We start from the raw sequence: 26,486 nt of genomic DNA, 5'->3' as shown, positions 1-26,486 counted from the left end.
GCATCAACTAACGGGAAAAATAACCAGCTAGCATCAGAATGACATAATCAAATTCACACATAATAATAGTAACCTTAAATGTAAATGAGCTAACTGCCCCAAGTAAAGGACACAGACTAGCAAACTGGATAAACAGTCAAGAGCCATCTGGTGTACTATATTCAGGAGACCCACCTCATATGTGAACACACACATAGCCTCAAAATAAAGGGATGAAGGAACATTTACCAAGCAAATGGAGAGCAAACAAAAAAATTGTAGGGATTGCAATCTTAGTCTCTGATAAAACAGACTTCAAACCAACAAAGATCAAAAGAGACAAAGAAGGCCACATAATGGTACCACATAATGGTAAAGGGAACAATTCAACAAGAAGATCTAACTATCCTAAATATATATGCACCCAATACAGGAGCATCTAGATTCATAAAGCAAGTCCTTAGAGACCTACAGAGAGACTTAGACTTGCACACATTAATAATGGGAGACTTTAACACTCCACTGTCAATATTAAACAAATCAATGAGATAGAAAATTAACAAGGATATTCTGGACTTGAACTCAGTTCTGGACCAAGCGGGCCTGATAGACATCTACAGAACTCTCCACCCCAAATCAACAGATTATACATTCTTCTCAGCACCACATCACAATTATTCTAAAATTGTCCACATAATTGGAAGTAAAACACTCTTCAGCCAATGCAAAGGAATGGAAATCATAACAAACAGTCTCTCAGACCACAGTGCAATCAAATTAGAACTCAGGATTACAAAACGCACTCAAAACTGCACGACTACATGGAAACTGAACAACCTGCTCCCAAATGACTACTGGATACATAACCAAATGAAGGCAGAAATAAAGATGTTCTTTGAAACCAGTGAGAACAATGGCACAACATACCAGAATCTCTGGGACACAGCTAAAGCAGTGTGTAGAGATAAATTTATAGCACTAAATGCTCACAGAAGAAAGTGGGAGAAAGGAGTATTTCAATCTAGGAAAATGTACATTTTGGATTTGGTAAAAAATAAATAAATAATAAAAATAATAGAGTAGTGATAATGGTTAGTTAACAAACTAAACCAATGAAACAGAATCTATCTGCCTGTCCATGTATCTATTATTACATGTCATGTTCTAAAAATTGATACATTAAAAAAATCTATATAATCCAGAGGACTGCTGAAATATCTGAATTTTATTACTTTTCTAACACAAACATTTAACTTCCTCATTTAAAAATGACATTACCTCTGATATCAGCCTAAAAATGAAAGTTGCCTTGTAACATATAACCATAGGTAATCAAATGAGAAGTGAAAGAGATCAGGGTATGAGAACAAAATGAACCAATTCTAGATATGTTGCTATTAACATGTCTCCAAAAGTCTCTTTCACATAGGAAAACTTATTTTGTGATTAAAATTACCAAGAACAATGCTTTATGTTTAGAAATGGGTGCTTGGGTGCTGGTAATACAGATTAAGAAGTAACAATAATCTAAATGGTTAGGTGAATTTTGTAATATAATTGTGACTGTTCTTTGGTATGTGTTTTTTGTTTGTTTGTTTGTTTGAGACAGGGTCTCAGTCTGTTGCCCAGTCTGGTCTGCAATAACATAAATCATAGCTCACTGCAGTCTGGAACTTCTGGCCTCAAGAAATCCTCCTGCCTCAGCTTCCCTCGGGCTGATATTACAGTCATTAGCTACTATGTCCTCACCTGTTCTTTCTCTTGGAGCAGGAATTGACAAACTTTTTCTATAAAGGGCCAGATAATAGATATTCTCAGCCACAAGGGCCATATAATGTCACAATTACTCAATTCTGTTGTTGTAACACAAAATCAGTCATGGACAATATGTAAAGAAACCACTGTAGTTGTGTTCAAACAAAGCTGTATTTATGAAATAAAAGGCAATTCAGTTTGCCTGCAAGTCATGGTTTGCAAATTCATGCCTTAAAAGACAAACCTGGACTGCCTCGCAAATAAACATATCTAACAGGGTAACTATTTCAGTCAAAGAACAATGTAACCTTGAGTCCCTTTTCAGGGTGAACTTTTACAAAGGGAAAACTTTGACAATCATCATTGATTGGAGTCATGACAATTTGTGTGTATTCCTAACAAATAATGTGAGAATGGGGAGGATAAACAGGATTGTATTAGACCTGCCTCCATAAGTGACTAGGCTTAAAAATGCTGAAACAGCCATCAGTGTTTTCAAGGTTCAGCCTACTTCAAAACAATAGTCAGATACTTACTGCAAATTAAAACAGATGCAAAAAACACACAGGGATGTAAAAACAATCAAAGCCACTGAAATGGAGCATCAAGTCTTGAGTTATTCAACCGTTGGGCTGAAGCAACTCAACAAACTCCTCACATTAAATGGCATCTATTTTCCCCACATTTCAAGTTTCAATTAACCTTTCCTGCCAGAAGGGATCACAATTCGAACACCTGAGTCCTATTTTAATAAACAGGATTTGGTTCAGAACACCTCACAGTTACCTCAGAGGATGGCAGTTACAGAAACCTGCTCTTGAATTTGGCATTTACAGGGACAAAGGTTTCAAAAGACCTTCAATTATATCTTCCTTCCCAGTGATAGTGTGTAAAAATATGAGCCCATAGTCATTGATGTTTAGGCATAACAAATTTATAAAACAAACATCTTGTTCCTCAAGATTCTATAAACAAGTCAGGAGCAGTGGCTTATGCCTATAATCCCAGCACTTTGGGAGGCCAAGGTAAGCAGATCACTTAAGGCCAGGAGTTTGAGACCAGCTTAACCAACACAGCAAAACCTTGCCTCTACTAAAAATACAACAGTCAGCTGAGCATCATGGTGCATGCCTGTACTTCCAGCTACTTGGGAGGCCAAGGCACTAGAATCACTTGAACTCAGGAGGCAGAAGGTGCAGTGAGCGGAGATCACAAAATAATGGCCATTGCACTCCAGCCTGGATGACACACACACAAAAGATTCTATATTTTTTCATGCATATGGATGTACAACTTATGTATGGAATAGAATATAAAATAAAAGTTAACAGCACAATAGTCACTCCACTAGGGAGTTTGCTCTAATTGTGTTGACAAGGATTACCAATGTGGGCAAAAATTCAGAATCAATAGTTAATTCAGATACCTCACAGAGCTGTGACCTGCAAGCCTATAACACATAATACAAAGTAAATATCATTGTGTTACTTTTGTACAGCTTGATAAGCTCTGTACCATGCATTGACATTGATTATCTATTTTAATAAACACCGTGCAAGACCAATAGGATAAATCCCTCATTTGGAAATGAGGTTGAAGACACAGGTTAATTGATTTAACTGAATTCATAGAGTGAGTTGATTTTGCAGTTAGGATTAGACTTAAGTTCCCCTCATTCACATCTGAGATATTTCATGCAGAGAAAATAAGCCCCAAAAAGCCTGGAATTTTTGTGTGATTTGTTTACAGCCATATCTCTACCAAACTGCAGGGCATGATGTAGGTATTCAAAAAGTTCATGTTGAATAAATGAATGAATAGATCTTTTTAAAATGGTTAAAGTGAGTGCACAGAAAAGGTAAAAGCAGACTACATTAAAAAAACTTGAGATGGTCTCACTCTCCTTGTCTTTGCAGCAAATCATCAGTTTTGTTTCTTTCTGCCGCATCTTTTCTATGTCTCAAGGGGCCCAAACCCACTATCACCTCTGGTGATTGGCCAAGTGCAATAGACCAGGAACAACAATTAATCAGTGAGAGGGGTCAGAAGACAGGAGTTTTAGACCCAGTTTTTCTACCTGGAGGGTTAGCTGTGGACAAGCCATTCCTCTAAGGAGTCTCAACTTCCCAGTCCTTTCTGGTTTCCACACGTAACTCTTCGGGACTTACTCTGCTCTGATTAACTACAGGAGTATGGGAAAGGTCAAGTAAGATTATGAAGATATTTTACATACAATATATATTGATGAAGTCATTATTGTACTAATTCTGCAGTCATTTTCTCAGAATAAGATTGAGAGTGAAACACAGGCCATGGAATTACAATAACATTATTTGCTGTAGTGGATGAAGACCAGATCAATGTCTCTTGATCCTTGGAAGAGTTCCCTTTCACCCCCCAGTTCTGTTCAAAGATACTCCATGACATCATTTCATTCTGATGTTGGGGGCACTTCTTCTGGCCAAGACCCTGAACTAAACTTTCCCGACTGCCAAAGTGGACTCTTTCAACTCTTTCTTTGCTGGTCCCCCAAAACTTTCAAATTCTCATAATTCTCAAGCCCACTGTCCTTGGAAACCTTGGAATCAGGCAGTCTGCCTGGCCTTATGTCTTTCTGGTTACTTCTCAGCAGAATCCAGGCTGACTCAGGGCCTGTGCCTCTTGTGTTCCCTGGGGAAGAAAGTCCAGTAAAGCAGCTCTTCCCCTTTTTAGCACTATTGGTGATTTTAGACAGTTGTCTTCTAGGACAACATTATACAGTCTCCTAATAAGGCTGATAGAGAGATGAATGACTGGATACAAGGGTGGATGGATGAATGGAGAGATGAATGGATGGATGGATGGATGGATGGATGGATGGATGGATAGATAGATAGATAGATAGATAGATAGATAGATAGATAGATAGATAGATAGATGCATACATACATACATACATAGACAGATATGTGTGGATAGATAGACAAAGGGATGGATGGATGGCTAGCTGGATGGATGGATGGATGGATGGATGGATGGATGGATGGATGGATGGATGGATGGATGGACGGATGATTGGATAAACAGATACTAATCTAACTGATAGGCAGGTGAAGTAAGATGTCTCTCTCCTGTACAGTTAAAAGCAGGCAAGCATTCTGCCCAGTATATGGGGAGGAGCCCCAAGGGAGAACAATGAGATGAAAATATTTGAGAAACCCCATTAGCAGTAATATGAGTCTCTTCTCCCCAGTGGCATGTATATTTCAAAAGCATGTAGAAAATCTCTCAGATAGCTATGATGTAAGGTGGGAAGGTGGTGACAATCTATACCTTTAGAATGCTTCTAGTCTTACATCCATACATCATAAAATTTTTTTGTTTTGTTAGTCAATAATGCACACAGTGGGTAGCCAGGTTTTGAGAAGGCTCCATTTTTTTACAATAATTTACATATACACACACACACCTGCAGTTAATGAACTCCCAAAGCTGCAGAAGAATAAGAGGGTCCATTCATACCCATAACCCCATGTAAGCACAGTCAGATTTGGGTCAGTGTTTTAAGTACCACTGACGTTCTCCTACCTCACAAAAGCTTTGGCACTGGTGTTTCCTCAGGTCCTCTGATTCCTTGCAGGGCTCCAGACACTGGAATAGAAGGACAATAAAAATAAATAAAACATGGAAACAAAGAAACAAAGCCAAGGGGGAAAATGAATTCACCTGTGATTGTTGCTTTTCAATGCTCGTTTTTTCTGGTTAGTTTAGAAAACTGAACAAATCACCTGCTCCTTTTCACTTGGCATAAAATGAATGTGAGCAAAAGCGTCATTATGAAACAGGGAACAAAAACGTATTTCAACAGAATTAAAAAGCAAAAGTTACACCTCCTGGCACAAACTTATAGGGAAAGCAGTGATTGTTACCATCAGCCAGAGGAATTAGGGTAAGAAATACATATACAAATACATATACATATACATATATATATACATATATGGTTTTGTTTTTGTTTTTGTTTTTTGAGACAGAAGTCTTGCTCTGTCATGCAGGCTGGAGTGCAGTGACATGATCTCACTACACTGGCAGCTCCACCTCCTGGATTCACACCATTCTCCTGCCTCAGCCTCCTAAGTGGCTGGGACTACAGGCACCCACCACCATGCCCAGCTAATGTTTTGTATTTTTAGTAGAGACAGGGTTTTACCGTGTTAGCCAGGATGGTCTTGATCTCCTCATGATCTGCCTACCTCAGCCTCCAAAAGTGCTGGGATTACAGGCGTGAGACACCACACCCGGCCAAGAAATATTTTCTATTCAGTAAGAAATACTTTGTAAAGGTTGTTGTTTCAAAGGAAATTTTTTCTCAGAATACTTAATATAACATTTCTTTTAAATATGCAGTATAGGGCTATTTTTTGTATACTAGTTTACAAGTGATTAAGTGAAAATGCATTGTATTAAATGTATGTCTACATGTATGTGCACATATGTATTGTTAAGTTGGGTCCTTATCTCAGTGAATCCAACAGCATTAGGATAAATCTAGTTTAATTGCTCCATTAAAATACATTGACTAAATCTATTAGATTCTGACATGAGAGTTTCATAACAGAAAATGAAGTTTACTTACACATACATGTATATAACTTATTACTATATACATTCCAATTAAAAAAGACACTAGCCAGACTCCATTGTTCAAGAATGACTATAATAATAAACAGTAAGATTGTTGAATAAATGAACTATATACACAAATAATACATAGCTACATATAGCATATATAATATATAGACACATAATATATAAAGTATATATAACATGTGTGTACATATGGGATGTCTGTGTGTGCCTGATTGATAGTAGCTATGTCTCACGGTTGAAAAAATAAAATGTTACATTCATTTGCATGGAGATTTGATTGTCAAAATTATATTTAATGTAAATTGTAATTGTAAACACTAATAGTCATATATAGTAAAATGTCCATCATCTAAATATAGGCATATAGCTCTCCTACATTCATGATTATTTTCATTATTATATATGTTCATTATTATAATAATGAATTTCATTATTATATTCATTGTTGATAAATTTTCCAATTACAGTAGAAATTCCCAGTTAAATTTCAGACATATATAATATAGAATTCAGGATATGTGGTGTACCAATACCACTTTTTAACCATATTTTAGTCCTTCTCCTTATTTTAAAATACAGATATAGTTAGAAGATACACTGGAAGACTCTATGAAGAAACTTACTTTCAATATCCATTGCCAATTTTTAAAATCAAAGATATGTACGAAACTAACTGCCCCATGCCAGCTGTCAATTCTGTATAACAACACTGTTCAAAGCATGACCAGTGACTGATATTATGGGCACCTCTTGGAGTTTATTTCAAATGAAAACTCATGGGCCTTCTTCTCAATCTACAATCAGGGTTTCTGGGATCAGGGTTCAGAAATCTCTCTTAATAAGTTCTACTGAAAATTCTGATGCTTACTAATCTTTCAAAAGAACTACCATCAAGTTTGATATTTCCATTTAGCATCGTCTTTATGGAATAAATGTTTGTTGGATATTTCTCAAGTGAAATGACAGAGACTTAATCTTGCAAGCAGCTGAATCTCTGCCCATGAACAATCCCCAGACCACTGTTGTTTGGAGTAATGTGTCTTTCTTACTTTACATAAGTTTCATTAATAGCATACATTTCTTATGACAATATTTTAGATTCTATAGTCAATAATGTTGCATATGAACAATTCATTTTTAATTATTTTAATTTTAAAATTTTTGAGCGCTTTAATAGTTTTTTCCAAGACATATGTGAGCCTGTCCCAACTCACAGTACTTACCTCTCCAAACCATGTTCAAAAACAATTTTTTTACCAGTATAGCAATCCCAAACGAAAGCCAATTTTCTAGTAACAATGAAACGTTGTTTAAAAACTTATCCAACATATGGCCGGGCGCGGTGGCTCAAGCCTGTCATCCCAGCACTTTGGGAGGCCGAGGCGGGCGGATCACGAGGTCAGGAGATCGAGACCATCCTGGCTAACACGGTGAAACCCCGTCTCTACTAAAAAATACAAAAAAAAAAAACTAGCTGGGCGAGGTGGCGGCGCCCGTAGTCCCAGCTACTCTGGAGGCTGAGGCAGGAGAATGGCATGAACCCGGGAGGCGGAGCTTGCAGTGAGCTGAGATCCGGCCACTGCACTCCAGCTCCGGCGACAGAGTGAGACTCCGTCTCAAAAAAAAAAAAAAAAAAAAAAAAAAAAAACTTATCCAACATATATATCTTATGAGTTCCTTAAAGAGTTAATTTTGTTACTTACGGCTATATCGACTTTGCTCCAAGGCAAAAATATTTAGTGATTATTTAATACGTATGCTTAGACCTAATTCTTCCTCAAGACCATCTGAAGTGAACACATGGCACTCCTGCTATTGGCAAACTAAGTCTTTATCATTTCACTCAAGGAACAAACATTTATTCCATAAATAAACTGTTAAATGCTGTGTGGCTAACAATGTCTGAAAAATAGGCATGTGATTTTTGTTTTCTCTCATTGCTAAAAATATAAATTATAAAAATATGCTGCTACATGTGTATACAGGCGCATTTTCACAACTATAGACATCAGAGAACAAAAAGTCTCAAGCATTTGAAAACTCCATAATCCCACATAGCCAAGGTCCTGGCAGCTTGTGGAATAGTCAAATGCCATATAGAAAACAAATATCACTTACACAAATAGGCATATTTCTGGAATGCTAATCAAAGCAATGCATAACACACTTGTTTTGCTCTTAATCTAGAATCTCTGGCTGCCAAGTATAGCATCGGTATATGTAAATCATTTAAAGCTCCAATTTAATTGCATGCCTGCTTCACTTCCAATAGCTAGTAATCAGCAGTATCTAAAGACATTTCTCAAAATTGTATTAATGGCAGCCAACATTTTCTTTTAATAATCTTCCATGAAATCTCTCTGACAATACAACGTATATGCAATCATCTGAGTAAATATTTGCAGGCTAAGTCTGCCAAAAGTCTATTGCTTTCTAATACTCTGACTAGGAAAAAAAAAAAAATTTCATCAAAATTTAAAGTGATGCAGGAGAAAACAACGACACATTTTCTCTCACACTTCATATGGAAGAAAAAACTTCCTATTTCTCCAGACAAATTAAAAGATACATAAAAGACAGCAGCCCTGCCAGAGATGTGAGAACCCAAAGGACTCTATCTTGAACAGGGGCTGGGTAAAATGTGTCCAAGACCTGCTGTGCCGCCTTAGCACAGGATGAGACAGGAGGTTGGCAGGACTGGTTTCACAAGATACAGGTCACAATTACCCCATTGATGAAACAGGATGCAGTAAAGAAACCAGCCTAAACCTCCCAAAACCAAGATGGCAATGAAAGGAACCTCTGGTTGTCTGTGTGCTCACTATGCACTAATTACAATGTATTTCCATGCTAAAAGACACTCCCATCAACACCATGACAGTTTACAAATGCTATGACAAGGTCTAGAAACTAACCTATATGGTCTAAAATGGTAAGGAAACCTCAGTTCCAGAACTCCCTATCCCTTTCCCAGAAAACTGATAAATAATCCACCTCTTACTTAGCATATGATCTAGAAATAATCTGTTTACTTAGTCGAGCAGCCCAGGCCATTGCTCTGTCTATGGCACAGCCACCCTTTTATTCTTTACTTTCTTAATAAACTTTTTTTCACTTTACACTCTGCAGTCTTGCTCTTGAATTCCTTCCTGCATGAAACCAAGAACCCATGTGGCCTCTCAGGTTGACCCTCAATTTTGGAGTTCACCTTGTGACAACCCTACATCTCTCTTCCATAAGAGGAGTGAATATTAGAGAAATAATACTACAAGCAGACAATTACTTTAGAATTTATTCCATATCACACATATAGGTGCTATGATCATGTATTGCCTACAACTATCCAAAAAGTTAGCAAAGGTTTTAGGCTTTCAAGTTTTCTTATGATGTACTAAAATCATTACTTCTGAGGCTACTTCTTCAACCCCAATGAAGAAACACTTTAAATTTCAAATAAAAACTTGTACATTGAGAGAACTAATCATATATCATCATTTGGCAGGTAGATACTAAGTATGCTTTTACTTAGCCTAGAACCTTTACAGATTATTGACCACTTTTAGAACTATTTACCTAATGTAATCTCATCACAACACATCTATGAAAGTATGTAAAATAAAGCACTACTGGCCAGGTACAGTGGCTCACACCTGTAACTCTACCACTTTGGGAGGCTGAGGCAAGAGGATCACCTGAGTCAGGAGTTCAGGACCAGCCTTGGCAATATAGCAAGACTTTATCTCTACTAAAAATCAAAAACAGTAGCTGGGCATAGTGTCAGCCTCCCGAGTTGTTGGGACTACGAGAGAGTGCCACCACAACTGACCAATTTTTATATTTTCATTAGAGACAGGGTTTCTCTATGTTGGCCAGGCTAGTTTCAAACTCCTGGCCTCAAGCAATCCATTTGTCTTGGCCTCCCAAAGTGCTGAGATTATAGGTATGAGTCACTGTATCCACTCGTGGGGTGGCTGGTTCTTTGTTACCTTTGTTACAGCTGCAACCCTTCTGGGCTACCTCTAGTGTTTGGACTAGTCAAATATAATCCTTCATTAAAATCAAACATTCCAAAAAGTAATAGCATTCCAAAAAGTCTACTGTTATAGGCTATATTCTGTCTTCCAGTGTATCTTCTAACTATACCTGTATTTTAAAATAAGGAGGAGGACTAAAATAGGGTGAAAAAGTAGTACTGGTACACCGTATATCCTGAATTCTACATTATATATGTCTGTGTTTTGTGTTTTGCTTTTTCTGTAAACACAAAAATAAAAAGCAAAAAGAGAGTGGATGGCAGGCTGGAGGAGACACTTTCACACTTTGGCCAGGTTCTCAAGAGTGGCAGAGGTAGGCAGAAATGCACTAGAATGTCATGGAAAACATGAACAAGAGCAGACATCAGCTTGATACCCACTGAAAACAAGGGAGCCAGCATGGAGAAAAAGTGGCTGCATTCCTGCACACAGCATGAAACCTATCCCTGAAAATGACTTCCGAGGCAGCTCTCTGGGCAACACTGTCTTGTTCCACACACAAAAAAAGGTCTCAGGTGAACACATCTGGACATTCTCTGGGGAGTGGGAGACTGGTTTAGGTTTGTTGGTGCACTCCCCATTCCTCTGCCTTCTGACTAGGCATTAGACTGAAGTCCGAATGACCCTTGCACATATTTCTACTTCATGAGTTATTAATACTAACTTTTACTTGCACCATGAACTTTAACGACATGCCCAAGGTCATCCAGCTTGCCAGACTGGGACTAAAACCCACCTCATTTATTTCATCCTGGCTCCATTCTCTACCTCCTTCTCTCCTACAGATACTTCTTATGACCAAGAAATATGGCCAGGGATGGTGGCTTATGCCTGTCATCCCAGTCCTCAAAAAGGCCAAGGTCGGAGGATTGCTTGAGGCCAGCGGTTCAAGACCAGTCTGGGCAAAACAGTGAAACCCTGTCTATAATTTTAAAAAATTTTTTTTCAAGAGAGATATATATATAGACTTTAACCTAAAACTATGCTATAATCTTTAGAACACAAAGTCGGCTTCATGTTTCCTATGCATACATACCCTAAAGAATGTATAGGGTATCCTGTAAGTAGCCTGTCTTTGATATATATTTGTCACAATAAACAAAACTTTAATGGCCCAGAAAGTGCTACAGGCCAAGGCAGGCCTAGACGCAGAACAGCAAATAGGAGGACAAGAAAACCACAGGAGTGTGGACTAGAAGATATTTTGAAGTAGTACACTACAGGATACAGGAGTATACAGAGCAGCCAGGTGAGAAATCATGAGGATATAGGTGGATGGGTTAGTTTTCTAGAAATGCCACAACAAAGCCCCACAGACTGGGCCACCTAAACAATAGACATTTATTTTCCCACAGCCCTGGAAGCTGGAAGTTTGAGATCCAGGTGTGGGCAGGGTGGTTCCTCCTGAGGCCTCTCTCCTGGTTTGTAGACACCATCTTCTTCCTGTGTCTTCACCAGCTAGTCCCTCTCTGTGTGTCTGTGTCCTCATTTCCTCTTCTTATGAAGTGTTTTAGTCCACTTCAGGCTGCTATCACAGAATACCATAGACTGGCTGACTTATAAACAACAGACATTGATTCTTTCACAGTCCTGGAGCCTGAAAGTCAAAAATCAAGGTGTGGGCAGGGCTGGTTTCTCCTGAGGCCCCTCTCCGGGACTTGTAGACTCTGTCTTCTCCCTGTGTCCTCACAGGGTCATCCATCTATGCATGTCTACATGTCTATATCCTCATCTTATAAGGACACTAGTTCTATTGGATCAGGGCCCTCCCTAATGACTTCATTTTACCTTAATTACCCCTTTAAATATCCTAACTTCAAATACAGTCACATTCTGAGCAATGGTGGGTTAGGACTTCAACATCTGAATTTGCAGGGAAGACAGAATATAGCCCGTAACCGAAGACTTTTTGGAATGCTGTTGCCTGTTTGATTTTAATGAAGGATTACATTTGACTACAAGTCCAAACACTAGAGGTAGCCAGGAAGCGTTGCAGCCACAACAAAGGTAATAAAGAACCATCTTCCCCATGATCTCCATGTGGTCCTTGCCCCCTGATGGTCCTGGACTGCTTAGACGGCAAGCACCCTTGATCAAAATCCCAATTAGCATGGTTACTTCTAAGAGCTTAAAAACAACAGCATCACATTTCAACTAGCCCTTCTGCCAGGGTGCATGTGCTACGATCACATACTGTAAGGGACGGACATCAAACAGGAGCACATTCTCTCGGGGAAGCTGCAGGAAAGAGGGTTTAAAACACTCAAATGAAATGGAGCAAGCTGCAGTGACCATTAAGGACATGCTGAGCACAGAAAACTCTACAAAGATGAAAGAAGAAAGAGGAACTAAACCAACACTGGTCCTTGGTAAATTACATGAACCTCATTTCTTAGTATCTTTTGATTATACTCAGGCCTGATGCCTCTGTGGTCCTGCATCAGGCTGATGCCCCTGAAGCCCAAGCTCTCACTCCCAGCTCTGTTCTTAATGCAGGACCAACAATTTTTGTTTTCTTCTGTAAATGACCAGATAGTGGATGTTTTAGGCAGGGAAGTCTTCATGGGTGAGCAAACTGCAGCCACTCAGGGCCCCACATTTAGAAGGGGCCAAACCTTGGTTTAATGCTTTGCCATCACTGTCTTCAGATTCTTAATTTTTCAAAGGGGACTTGCATTCTTATTTTGCACAGGGCTCTGGATGTAATACCACAGATTCTGGTTTACCTCTTCACAGGCCATGCAGTTTGCTCTGAAATTATTTGACTCTGCTGGCATAGTGCAAAATAAGCCATAGACCAGACAAAAGTGAATAAGTGGAATAAGTGTGGCTGTGCTCCAATAATATTTTATGTAGAAATGCTGTCACATATGACTCTGTTCCCCCCAAAACTGATATGTTGGACCCTGAGCACCCTGGTGTGTGATACTATTTAGAAACAGATTATTTGCAGATATGATTGCTTAAAATGAGGTGTTTAGGGTGGGCTCTAACCAAATTACTGATCTCCTTATAATAAAGAAAAATTTGGACACAGGGAGAGATACCCATGGTGGGAAAACGATGTGAAGACATAGGAAAAATGCCTATAAGCCAAGAAGAGAACCCTGAAACACATCCTTCCCTCACAACTCTCTCACAGGGAACCAACCCCAGCGACACCTGAGTTTCACACTTCTGGTCTCCAGAATTGAATTGTAGGACAATAAATTTCTATTGTTTAAGCAAAACTGTTTGCGATACTTTATCACAGCAGCCTGAGCAAACTGACAGAGACAGAAATTTAAACTTTGTATAAATGTCATGTGTCAAAAAACGTTGTTTCTTTGAATTTTTTTCATCATTTAAAAATGCAAAAACTATTCTTAGCTTATGAGCCTTACAAAAATAGAGAGCAGAGCCCATTTGGGCTGCAGGCAGTAGTTTGCCAACTTCTACTGAATTCTGCTCCAAAGAGTTAAAGAAACCAATGACCAAGAGAAATTGATAGGTTTACAGGATAGCACATAAGAAAAGAAACAACCTGCTGAAATGCTGAAACTTCCTATGCTTGTAATATAACAAAACTGGCTGAAATCAGCTGAAACCAATAGAGCTAACTAAAATCTGTCTAGAACAAGCTTGCTGACATCATAGCCTGAATTTCCATCATATGCTTCCTACTAACACCCCCTGAATTGCCACATGTGATCCATAAGGCAGTGTGAAGAGATAACTGTGCCTGCCCAAGGATTTGCCACATCTTCCTTTCCTTCCACCAATCACCTACTAATCCTAGGATCCACACCCAAAATCTTTTCTAACAAAATTATTGCATTACATAGAATCAACCCAAATGCCTATCAATGATAGGATGGATTAAAACATTGTAGTGCTTACAAACCACGGACTACTATGCAGCCATAAAAAGAATGAGATCATGTCCTTTGCAAGCAAATGGATGGAGCTGGAGGCCCTTATCCTAAGAAAACTAACACAGGAGCAGAAAATCAAACATTGCATGTTCTTCTTATTCATAAGTGAGACCCGAACTGTGAGAATACATGGACACAGGGAGGGGAACAACACACACTAGGGACTCTTGTAGGGGCAGGGGGCAGGAGAGCATCAAGAAAAGTAGCAAATGCATGTGGGGCTTAATACCTAGGTGATAGGTTGGTAGGTGCAGCAAACAACCATGGCACACTTTTACCATGTAACAAACCTGCACATCATGCACTTGTATCCGAGAACTTAAAATAAGTTTTTAAATAAAAATTATTGCCTTAAAGTCATCATGGGGAGACAGATTTCAGCTGGACTCCTTCCTCCTTGTTGGTCAACCTATAATAAAAAGTTTTTCTTTCCTCCAAAACCTGGTGTCGTAGTATCATCTTCTACTGTGTCAGGCAGCAAGCCCTTTTGTTTAGTAACGCTATCTTCAAATACCTATAACTTGCAGTACAACACATGCACAGTGCATCCCCTTCCTCCTTTGAACAACGATGGTGTGCTCCAAGGGATGTGCCTCCTCTACACAGCTCTGACCTCTCACTGGCTTTCTTCACTAGCAGTTCTCTCCCCTAAATGAACTCACAAAGAGGTACTTACGTTTTCATTCCTACTTGAAAACAGATGATAGCACCTCATCTTCAATCAGAGACTTGAACCCCACTTGATTTCTGTGGGTCTCTGTTCAGAAAAGGCCCCCAAATCTGGCCATAAACTGGCCCCAAAACTGGTCATAAATAAAATGTGTGCAGCACTGTGACATGTTCATGATGGCCTTGACATCCAAGTTGAAGGTTGTGGGTTTCAGAATGAGGGCAAGGAGCACCTGGCCCACCCAGAGCAGAAAACCACTTAAAGTGTTCTTAAACTACAAACAATAGCATGAGTGATCTGTGTCTTAAGGACATGCTCATGCTGCAGATAACTAGCAAGAGCCCATCCCTTTATTTTGGCTCATCCCTTTGTTTCCCATAAATAATACTTTAGTTAATCTATAATCTATAGAAGCAATGCTTATCACCGGCTGGGTGTCAATAAACATGTGGGTGAATCTCTGTTTGAGGCTGTCAGCTCTGAAGTCTGTGAGACCCCTGATTTCCCACTCCACACCCTATATTTCTCTGTGTGTGTTTTTAATTCCTCTAGCACTGCTAGATTAGGGTTTCCATGACTTAGCTGGTCTCAGCAGGTCTCAAACCCATTTTGGATGCATTCATTATTAAAACAAAGTGTGGTCTACAAAGACAGAAAGTGGATTCCTGGCCCATGCAGTGGCTCACACCTGTAATTCTAGCACTTTGGGAGGCTGAGGTGGGCAGATCACTTGTGGTCAGGAGATCAACACCAGCTTGGCCAACAGGGTGAAACCCTGTCTCTACTAAAAAAAAACAAAAATTAGCTTGGCATGGCAGTGGGCACCTGTAGTCCCAACTACTCGAGAGTCTGAGGATTGCCTGAACCCAGGAGACAGAGGTTGCAGTCAGCTGAGGTCACACCATTGTACTCCAACCTGGGTGACACAGTGAAACACCATCTGAGAAAAAAAACAGAAGAAGAAGAAAGGAAAAGGAGAAGGAGAAGGGGGAAGGAAGAAGAGGAGGAGGAGGACAAAGGAGGAGAAGAAAGAAGGAACAAGTGGGAAGAAAGAAGAAGGAGGAGGAGGAACAAGAAGAAAAAAGAAAAGAAAGAAGAGGAGGACGAGGAATAATAACAAATAGGAAGAGAAGAAGAAGAAGAAGAAGAAGAAGAAGAAGAAGAAGAAGAAGAAGAAGAAGAAGAAGAAGAAGAAGAAGAAGGAAGAAGGAAGAAGAGGAGGAGAAGGAGGAAGAAGAAGGAGGAGGAGGAGGAGGAAGAGGAGGAGGGAGGAGGAGGGAGAAGATGGGAGGAGGAAAAGAGGAAGAAGGAGGAGGAGGAGGAGAAGAAGGAGGAGGAGGCAGAGGGAGGAGATGAGAGGAAGAAAAGAGGAATAAGAAGGAGGAGGAGGAGAAGAAGGAGGAGGAGGAGGGAGGAGGAGGAGGGAAGAGGAGGAGGCAGGAGGAGGAGGGAAGAGGAGGAGGGAGGAGGAGGAGGGAGGAGGAGAGGAAGAAGAAAAAGAAAGCAAGAAGTGGGAGGAAGAAGAAGAAGGAGGAGGTGGAGGAGGAAGAGGAAGAAGTAGAAGAAGGAGGAGGAGAAGGAGGAGGAAGTGATCAAAAGGAAATTGTGTGGGCCCAGGAGAAAGAAAATAGAAGGAAAGGATGGATGAGAATATCACTTCAAAAGGAACGTCACAGAAGAAAGGACTGGAATGCAAAGTAGTTGAGACTACAGGTGCACGCCATCACATCCAGTGAAGGGCTCTCTTTTTTATTTTGATAAAATAAATATAACATCATATTACTGATGGGAAGCAGGGTGGAAAACGTTTTAGAAATACAGGCTGTTAATCAACCAAGGAACTATTGGGAAAAAAAGAATAAAAAATAGGAAAACAACAACAACAACAAAATGTGGTGTTTCCAAACACGTCTTATCCATGTTTCTGGTTTTGTATAATGGATTACTGAACTCGGACATTTTTCCACACAATTGACAAATGGTGTGTTACTAAATCACTTAAATCTATCAAATTTTGTATGAGTTTATGGCCATAAACAGAGACTAATACAATGACTCAAAATTCCCCTTCCACATAGGGAATATAAGGAGACAGGAATACTCAGTACGGAAAGACATTGTAATGGGAAATAACTAAAACAGAGTTGTGGCACTGGGGAAAGTGAAGGCCTACATTTTTTTCAGGTGTCTCTGTATTCACACCTGGATTTTTAAGGCCATATCCCAGCAAACACTTTATTTCCTATAGGATACTTGTGGGTTTCTTTTTTTTTTTTTTTTAATATGGCATTTTGTAGCCTCCGTGACAGCAACACAAACATCCTAACCACTGCAAAATAAACTTATGCATACATACACACACATACACACAAACACCCGTTTACCCTAACACTTGGGCATCTTCCATAAACAAATTCACTCTCCCTTGATGAACTTGATTTGCAAGCCCCAAACCAGATAAGGTGTAAGTTAAGAGGAGAGCCTGCTGGCGCAGTGGTACCCAGTGGTCTCTGCAGATAGGTTTCTCTTCCTGGTAAAATCTCAGCAGGCACAGAGAGCAACAAAGAAGGGCAACCATTGAAGTGTCTCTGCCTCCCTCACAGGCTCTTCTGCATTCTTTCTCCAGCACTGTTTCTCTTTTATAACAACTCAATATTTACGACTTTCGGGGCACATTTTCACAGATACACATAAGAGATGTTTTTATGTATATTGTCTCCCCCAGGGCTCTTTTGTGAACACTGTATAAGCAGGCAAACAAAATGATGAACAAAGTGTACCCTGGACCCCTTTGAGAGAGAGCTGATTCCAGGCATGGGCAAGAGAATGACAAGACAAGCCTGGAGCATCCCATCCAAGACAGGCAAATCAACCTGTGGGAGTCCTTAACCTTCTACTGCCCTAGTGAGGGACTAAGTGGCAAAGTTGTCTGGACTTCCTGGATCAATACGAACTTCCCTAAGGGGACTTTCCCCTAAGCCAAAATAGGTTATAGCTGCAAGCTAAGGGATTGAAACCTCAACCAATCATATAGGGAGTTAAAGCTGTAGCTGCAGCCTGATGTTTATAACCAGTCAGGTCCTTCAACCCACAAGCAGAGAGAAAATAAGCTAATTATATATGACAGAAAAAGGACAGACGGAGAGGTCACAAGGGGATATAAGCGTAAGACACCCAAGCCAGAAACAGCAACCCTTTAGGTCTCCTTCCATCGCGTGGAAGCTTTAGTTTCGCTTTCACTTTACTTTCTGTTTTGCTTTAATACATCTTGCGGCAGCACACTCTTTGAGTCTGCGCATTTCTCTAATTCAGCTTTAGCACACGCCACCGCTTCATTCCTTGAAGTCCGTGAGACCACGGACCCTTCCATAGAGAAAAACCTTTGACTGAAAGAAGACTTGTCATCTTCCTAGCCACAAACCAATCGCTTGATTGATCAACTTTGAGTCAAAAGGTTTGGGATGAGAAAGGGGAGTCACAGTATCAAAATGATCAAGTCAGGAATAGAAAACCAAACATTGTGCACTCACTCATAAGTAGGAGCTAAGCTATATGATGCAGAGGCATAAGAATGACACAGTGGAGTTTGGGGGTTCCAGGGGAAGAGTGGAAAGGGGGTGACGGATGAAAGATTACAAATTGGGTGCAGTGTATACTGCTTGGGTAATGGGTGCACCAAAATCTTACAAATCACCACTAAGGAACTTACACATGTAACTAAATATCACCTGTTTCCTATGGAAATAAAAATATTTTTGAAAAACGACCTTATGTGTGCTTGAAACTTTACACTTGCCAGCATTTTGCAGTCACTCAGACCTCACTGCACTTCTATAAAATAGTCTTCTCATTATACATATGAAGAATGCAGGAGTGACAAGATTCTGATCCAGCTCATCTGACTCTACAATTGACGCTCTGAGCTCCCCAACTCCCCTAATCCTCCACAGCTATACTCTTCCCCTTCCTGGCCAGGCAGGATTTGGGAGAAGGCCTTCTAAAAACACACTGCTCCTTCTGGGTATTGGTCCACTAAATCCCTTACCTTACTCTGCCCTGTCCCTCTAAGAAGCAACCCCCATTCCGCTGATGATATTCTATCTCCAGTAGACCTCACAAGGTCTGAAATGGACAAAGGGTGTGTGACTCATGTTACAGTCAACACTTTGTCTCCTTCCCATTGTGCAAGCCCCGGTCCACAATCATTTTCATTCTCTGAACTCTACCTTTCTATTTGAAATGTGAAGTGACTTGAGACGGAGTCTCGCTCTGTTGCCCGGGCTGGAGTGCAGTGGCCGAATCTCAGCTCACTGCAAGCTCCCCCTCCCAGGTTTACGCCATTCTCCTGCCTCAGCCTCCCGAGTAGCTGGGACTACAGGCGCCCGCCATCTCGCCCGGCTAGTTTTTTGAATTTTTAGTAGAGACGGGGTTTCACCATGTTAGCCAGGATGGTCTTGATCTCCTGACCTCATGATCCACCTGCCTCGGCCTCCCAAAGTGCTGGGATTACAGGCATAAGCCACTGTGCCTGACAAAAGTTTTATTTTTCTAATCATTACTTTGGAGAAGAAAAGGGCAGGGAGATGAAGGTGATGGATGTGGCCAAGAATCGGGATTGGAACAGGTATTGGTCCCATTCCTCAGCCTCTGATTCCAACTGCTGTACCATCTAAAACTCATCATGTCAAATTCTCACGGAGGCCAACATTTCAGAAAATGCCAGTCCTCATCTCTCCAACCATGTTTGCTAAATTATCATTGAGAGGAGCAACTACAAATACTCCTAGGGCCAAACCCTGGAAGAATCCCAGGAATGTGCTGAAATATCAAACTTACCCAAGAATTTTCCTTGATGACCATAAATACCATATCATTTTGGACAACTCAAATTTACATCTCTATTCCTCACTGTTTCTAAGCCAGAGACTTCAGGTATCCACCTGTCTGTTCAGTAGCTCCCCTTGATAATCTCACAGGCTTAAAGTTATCATGCCCCAAATGAATTTTAACAGGGTTTCCCTTTATCCTGCCAGGAAAATCCCAGCTTCTCCTCCAATTGCCTTCATCTAAATAACTAGTATTTCTCCGCATTTTCCTAAGAAACTGGCATTGGAACAGATTTTCCATCTCCCTTGCTTCTTGTATCCAACCCTGACCAATTTTGCCTCTCATCTCCCGAAATCCATCTGCCTCACTGCCTTCAGTGCAGCCTCACCTGCCTAAATTAGTGCATTTGTTTCAGAACCAGACTCCCATTTTCCATTCTCAGCCTGCTTCATCGGTCCCAAAAATACCTTGGGTCAAATCACGCCCCTCCCCCTGCCCCTGCTTATAACCTCTCTGGTTTCCATCAGTGCACTTTATACAGAATATAAAGTGATCCTCTAAGGCCCTGTCACCAGGTGTCTTGTCATGATATAGTAGCTTCTTAAACTTTCCTAAAGGTATCAAATAATTTTTTGCCTCAGTGCCATTGCACCTGCTCTTCCCTTTACCTAGAAAACCCTACTACTCTTTGAAAGTTCATATCCTCAGAGCACTTTTGCAATAATTCCTATCTTCTATCTTTCTTAACCTAGTACCCTACTTTCCTGAAATCACATGATACAATGTGTACTAATTGAGCAAATGCTGCCTTTGTTACTTTTTTAAGTCTTTCTGTGTTAAGTATACTAACTCTGCTCCATGAAGGACAGAGTCTATGCCTATATGAGTAGCACCTTGCATAAAAAGCTCTGGCATATAATAAACAAACACAAGAATGTTTTTAAAAAGCAAATGAATAAATGGCTGAGTTGATTATGTTAAACAGGAGAAATCGGTGCGCTATCAGAATTTATTCATTCACTAAATGTTTATACCATACCCCAGTATGTCACAGGAAGGGAAAAGTATTTCTCATAATATTTAAGTGTTTATAATTCATGAGGTGATGTAAAGGCACCTGTCACATATGAGAGTAACTCATTCCAGAGGAAGGAAAATTGAAATACTAGATTCTCACAAATACTTCCATTTTTCATCTTATGATGTATTTATAAAAGTTTATATAATATGCCCTAAGGAAAGTGGTTTTTATTTCCATAAACAAAAGTTGCTTCATTTACATATTTCATGTTCAAATATATTTTCAAGAGAACCAGGTCAAAGCATGTAAAAGTCAGATAAAATAATATCTGTAGAAAGGTTCAGATTTCTCTTCTGGTTATTACTGAGGAACACAATGCTAAAGTAAATTTCTGAAAAATAATTTCCTGTTCATTTAAAACAAAAATAAATGAACATCTTTCTGATGTCCCAGTATTGATTATGTAGGGAAGAACACTTGAGCTAATACCCAGATCCACCACGAGTTACCTGTGTTTTCATATCTTAGGATCTTGATATCTCTACATGCTTAGAAAACCCAGATTTTTGTCAAATCAATCAACATTTATACATAACTTACTTAATAATGTGGCATATTGTGTGTGTGTGTGTGTGTGTGTGTGTGTGTGTGTGTGTGTGTATGGCCTCGTATATGGCATCATATATGGATACTATATATACTATATAGTATGCTACATTATATATATTCCATATATATAAAACATATATATTACATATACTATATAAAATATATATAATATGGGTTGGACCTGCTTGCTTTAAGGCCTTAGGAAACTGGAAGGTTAAAATGATAAGCATGGCACTGAAGACTTCATAATAAAATGCACGTCTCATTTATGTGAAATTTGTAATTGACACATGTAACTTCCTGACTAACTCCTAAAACATAGGGGACACCAGGAACCACAGGGAAGCTCCAAATGGATTTTCTTAAGCAAACTGTAATACATAAATGTATATTTTACTTACTAACCAAGTCATGTCTGCCATACCTCCTGCCATGTCTTCCTTCTATAAAATCTACTTTACCTACTATAACAACAAATCCTCATTTCCACAGCCTGCTATTGATGGAAGAGTCATTTTTTTCAAATATGATTGAAAATGCATTATGTGAGCCAGTGAAGGAAGTCCAGAAATAAAGTCTAGTTTGTCTGGGCTCCTGTATATCCTATACAAGAAATGAATTTTGCAAAATCTCAAAGCTGTAAATTTGGCACCTCTCAATTAGCACAAATATCCTTTCAAACATTAGGAAGACAAAGAGACTCCTAAGTATTTTGTCACATAATGTATTCCACATTTCCATAGGCATTATTATTATTATTATTTTTTTTTTTTTGAGATAGAGTCTCATTCTGTCTCCCAGCCTGCAGTGCAGTAGAGCAATCTTGGTTCACTGCAACTCTGTCCATAGGCATCATTTTTAGGCCAAAACATATAGTATTACATAAACTGATCATATTCCATCTGCAACACTCAGCAGAGAAAGGCATCATCTCAAAAAGATTTCCTCAAATCCTTTATCTAAGAAAGGCATGGAAACTATTTCACCAGAAATCATTTCCTCCATGGTAGTGTGCAAAGATAGTCCACTCAGGTGCATAATAAAGCTTCAGGAAATAATGAAAACAGTGGCTATGTTGCAGGTGGAGACGAAAATAGTGGTTAGTCTTAGCCATCTATGCAATGAAATCATTAAGATATTTAAACATAGGAAGCCCATTTCATGGTCTTCAAAACTTACGCTTCTATTTCAACAATCCAGCGTAGAAATTATTGAAGGGTCTCTCTTTGGGTGCCCTAATTCTTTTTTTCGACTCTTAAGTTTCAGGGCACATGTGCAAGATATGCTGGTTGGTTACACAGGTAAACATGTACCATCGTGGTTTGCTACACCCATCAACCCATCACCTAGGTATTAAACCCTACATGCATTAGTTGTTTATCCCAATGCCCTCCCTCTCCCTACCATACCCCGCAACAGGCCCTAGTGTGTGCTATTCCCCCCGTGTTCAGTTCCCAATTATGAATGAGAACATAAGGTGTTTGGTTTTCTGTTCCAGAGTAAGTTTGCTGAGAATGACTTCTAGCTCCATTCATCTCCCTGCAAATGACATGATCTTGTTCCTTTTTACGGCTGCACAGTATTCCATGATGTATATGTACAACATTATTTTTATCCAGTCCATCACATATTTCTCTCTTCATAACAACATTAGCAAAATGTTGTTAAGACTGTCTTTTATGAAATGCAAATGGCCAGCTAGCTACCTTTACTTTGTACAACCAGCAAATGACTGAATTTTAGTGTTAGCTTCCTATATGTCTCATTTCATATTATATACTTTGATTTCTCTCCAAATTACCTCATTTGGCCAAGATAACATAACTAATGTGCAACTAAAGACATCCTCAAATATTCTTTTTAAAGTAGAAGCTAAAGGAAAATAAGACACATGCATTATGTTATCTTTAATTGCATAAGCTAATCTGAGTGAAATGGTCTTCCCAAATATGAAAAATAAAATGACTTGATACATGTTAAAAAAGGACACATCATTTGTCAAAAAGTCCTGTTTAAGTGTGAGGGGAAGGGAGTGAAGTTCTGCTTTTCTTTAATGAGATGTCCCTATAAAAATATGATCTATGAATTGGTAGATACTGTCACATAAAGACCTGGACTTCACCCATGTAACAGGTCATGTTCTAGCCAGTTTTCTTTTTAAAATATATTTTCTTTTTAAAATATATTCTTTTTTATTGCAAGGGTTCATGCTACACATTGTTACAACAAACAAATAAATCACCCCACTTTTCTCACCTTCAAAATAGCTTCTATAGTTTACAGTTTTGCAAAAATTAAATGAGACAATTTATGACAAACCATTTGTGGATCGTGGAGTACTCCACAAACAGCTCAGTACTGTTACTAATAGTATGACTTCAGTGACAATCATAACCTGAGAAACACAGAGGCTGTCTATGGCAAAGAATTCTAGAATCTGTGGTGTCTCATTCAAAGAAATGTGTTTTCATAGGAATATCACTTTTGTGCTCCCAGTCCTCCTTAACTTTTCCATCTCACCTGAGAGCATGCTGCCTGATAGAACCAAATGTCAGCAGTGACAGTGGGGAATGCTCTAAGTTGGTGCTGCCCAAAATTGCAGCTTCTAGCTACCTAGGACATTCAGCACATGAAATGTGACAAGTGCAGTTTCTCACTGTCGCCACTGTTGACATATTGGATTGATGGTTGCTTGTGATGGTGGCTGTTCTGTGCATGGTAATGCTACAGAACAGCTATGTGTTGAGCTGCATCCCTGGGGCCCTTACTAGATACCAGTGACACTCTCACCACTGTTGACATATTGTGCTGATTGTTCCTTGTGATGGCGGCTATTCTGTGCATGGTAATGCTACTATGCAGCATGTTGAGCTGCATCCCTGAGCCCCCAAGTAGATACGCACTAGCACCTCTTCCCTGGTAGTGATACTAAAAATGTCTCCAGACATTGCCAAATATCTCCTTGGGGACAAAATCACCTCTGGTTGAAAAGCACTAGGCTACAGATATGGAGAATTTTCATTGTATTAATTTAAGTAAAGTTAGAATTGAATACCAAATGTGACTGATATCTACCTATTGCACTGAATTGCTTTAAAATTTAGTGAGATTCAAAAGATAAATGCTCAATGCCCCTTCTTCATGATGTGTTTATTTCACATTGCATGCCTGTATCAGAACATCTCATGTACCCCATAAATATATATACACTTATTATGTACCCACAAAAACTTAAGGAAATAAAAACTTAAAAAGAAAATTTACTGATACTGTTTTTCCAAAACAGATACAACAGTTAAGAAATACGTTGGAATGTTTAGGTTACATGTATTTTTTTTCCCTCTGAAATAACTAAAGGTAAGTTAAACAATACATGCTTTCATTTTATTTCCATAATTATGTATGTGTTGGCTTCAACTCAGAGCAGTAAGAATGTTCATAACATAGCAACGCATAAAAAGGTACAAAAGTAATGATAAAAGGGAGGAAGGTGAAACCACCACAGTGGTTTTATATCCATTTCTGCCACCCAGAAAGGGAATAATGAGACAAATAGATGCTGTGGGTTGTACGGTCCAGAAATAGAGAAAAAAATTAACAGCCATGACCATCCCAAGCTGTTTCTACTGGGTTCGCCATGCTTACCCTACTCAGACAAGGTCTGGATTGTTTGCAAGCAGCAGGGATGACCTGACCAGCAAGCTCTCTACCCATCTGCGCTGATGGTTTCTCATTTCCTTAGTTAGACACTGAGCCAAGGCAAAGGAACTTGAAAGAAAGTGTTTGCAAGGGTTCACCCTACACATTGAAAAGTTTACTATCATTTTGATTTGAGGAGTAAAAACAATTCCCTGTCATAATGGGACAATTGTGTTCAGTTAGGGAATCCTGTAGGTTACTTAAAGTCCCAAAGTGAGTCCAAATTCAAAGGGAATATTGTGTAAAACAAATGATCCTTCTGAGAATTGCAAAGGAGATTGAACCCCAAGTGCCTAAAGACTATAATGTCTTTGTTTCTGGTTCTACGTGTAGGTATATTGTCTGAAAGAAACAATATTTCGTATGGTGAAAAAATTAAATTTTGTATTTCCTTTCCAAATACTTGGAGGGAGAATCTACTCAGTTTCGGATGTCAAGAATAGAAATTTGGCCGGGCGCGGTGGCTCAAGCCTGTAATCTCAGCACTTTGGGAGGCCGAGATGGGCGGATCACGAGGTCAGGAGATCGAGACCATCCTGGCTAACACGGTGAAACCCCATCTCTACTAAAAATACAAAAAACTAGCCGGGCGAGGTGGCGGCGCCTGTAGTCCCAGCTACTTGGGAGGCTGAGGCAGGAGAATGGCATGAACCCGGGAGGCAGAGCTTGCAGTGAGCTGAGATCTGGCCACTGCACTCCAGCCTGGGCGACAGAGCGAGACTCCGTCTCAATAAAAAAAAAAAAAAAAAAAAAAAAAAAAAAAAAAAAGAATAGAAATTTAAAGTATGAAGAAAGAACATGAGCTTTTAAAGCAAAAAGTCCTGTAATGTAGCCCCCAACCAACAAATTTTGTCAAACTTGTCCATTATTCCATCTAAATCCCAGTGATTTAGATGGAAAATTACAGGTAGTTTCTTGGGTTATTGGGAGAACTCAAAAGGATCCCTAGACCAACCTGTATATGACGCCCATTTCACATTCTCTAAACTTCAATTCCCTTTACTGAGCATGACCAATGTTGGTGTCCAAAGGCACAGAAAAGACTAAAATCTTGCTTTACCTTTTAAGGAGTTCATGGGAGCCTGAATAGTTGTATTCTCAACAGCCTCTTTTGCCATGGAGGCACCAAACAATCTGGGGAGAGAGACACGTGTTAGGCATCTGTTAGGTTCAAGGGGCTTTTACAATGCATAAATAGTTCTAAAATAATGGATTAATATATGCAGTTATTCAACCCAAGAGACCAAGGGACTGAGGATGATACCATCCCACCAACCTTCAGTTCAACAGAGTAAAAATAATAATAAAGGTTATTAAATTAAAGCTTGGCTTTAAAAGAGGTAAAGCAT

At 39.5% G+C, this 26,486-nt stretch overlaps 1 long non-coding RNA gene across 1 annotated transcript in view; it reads right to left on the bottom strand.

Moving 5' to 3' along the window:
• LOC115895638 overlaps positions 1-26,271 on the bottom strand; it is a 45,585-nt gene extending 19,314 nt beyond the window's left edge. Inside the window, exons 1-2 of the long non-coding RNA XR_004055813.1 lie at positions 26,198-26,271; positions 5,302-5,364 (exon numbers count right to left, since the gene is read on the bottom strand). This is a non-coding gene — a long non-coding RNA (uncharacterized LOC115895638). The remainder of the gene's footprint in view (positions 1-5,301; positions 5,365-26,197) is intronic.
• Between the last annotated feature and the right edge of the window lie 215 nt (positions 26,272-26,486).

This window comes from Rhinopithecus roxellana, chromosome 22 (genome assembly GCF_007565055.1).
Source record: "Rhinopithecus roxellana isolate Shanxi Qingling chromosome 22, ASM756505v1, whole genome shotgun sequence".
NCBI classification, from domain to species: Eukaryota; Metazoa; Chordata; class Mammalia; order Primates; family Cercopithecidae; genus Rhinopithecus; species Rhinopithecus roxellana.
Note: the sequence above shows the minus strand (reverse complement) of the source record. Positions and strands in the feature narration are given on the sequence as shown.